The sequence below is a fragment of the Myotis davidii genome, unplaced genomic scaffold (assembly GCF_000327345.1).
Source record: "Myotis davidii unplaced genomic scaffold, ASM32734v1 scaffold609, whole genome shotgun sequence".
Classification (NCBI taxonomy): Eukaryota; Metazoa; Chordata; class Mammalia; order Chiroptera; family Vespertilionidae; genus Myotis; species Myotis davidii.
In genome coordinates this window covers 1,538,462-1,539,200 of record NW_006300164.1, presented here as the reverse complement: position 1 = coordinate 1,539,200, position 739 = coordinate 1,538,462, and positions in this window count along the sequence as shown.

The window sequence follows — 739 nt, the reverse complement described above, 5'->3', positions numbered from 1 at the left end:
CCTCCAGAGACCTGCCCTAGCCTGGCTGGCACTGTTGGCGACATCTTGACGAAAGTGGCTGAACATACCTTCTTGCCAGAAGTTCCTGAAGCTGACCTCTGCCCTGGTCTCCCCACACCGAGCCCGGCAGGGCCGACCCGACCGCTGCCCACCGTGCGAACCTGCCAAGGCCTCCTCCCCCCGGGCTCCCTCCAGCTCCACCTTCACGACGGTTCTCAGAACCACTCACCTTGTTAAGCCTGAAGGGCCGAGGACAGGTGGAGATATTTATAAAATCACTAGGAACTAATTCTGTAGTTCTGCCTGGTATTTTAAACCTCAGCGGAGGGTCGTGGGAATGTGGCCTCGGGGCAGGTCCTCCCGCTTTCCGGGTCACGTGACCGTCTGGGGCGCCCACAGGTGTGATGGGACCCGTGTTCTCGCACTGGGAAGGGCCCGGCCTCGCGAGGGTCCCGCTGCCCCTGTCCAGGGGGTGGGGTTCCTGAGGCCTGAGACCTGCTGCCCTCGGCTTCTCCAGCCCCTTGTTCTGTTAGTAACTTGATTCAAGAAGCTTCCCCGGAGGGGCTATTTTTCCTAAATGCAAATTGTTACATTGCAAATTGTTAAATAAAGTATTTTGCGCTCGGCGCGCGCACCTGCTTGCTTAGCTGATTGGAGTCAGTGAGGCCCCAGACGGTGGCCTGTTCGGCTGCTGTTAGGTGCCTGCAGGGCCGTGTTGCAGGGGCGCCTCCCCCCGCGT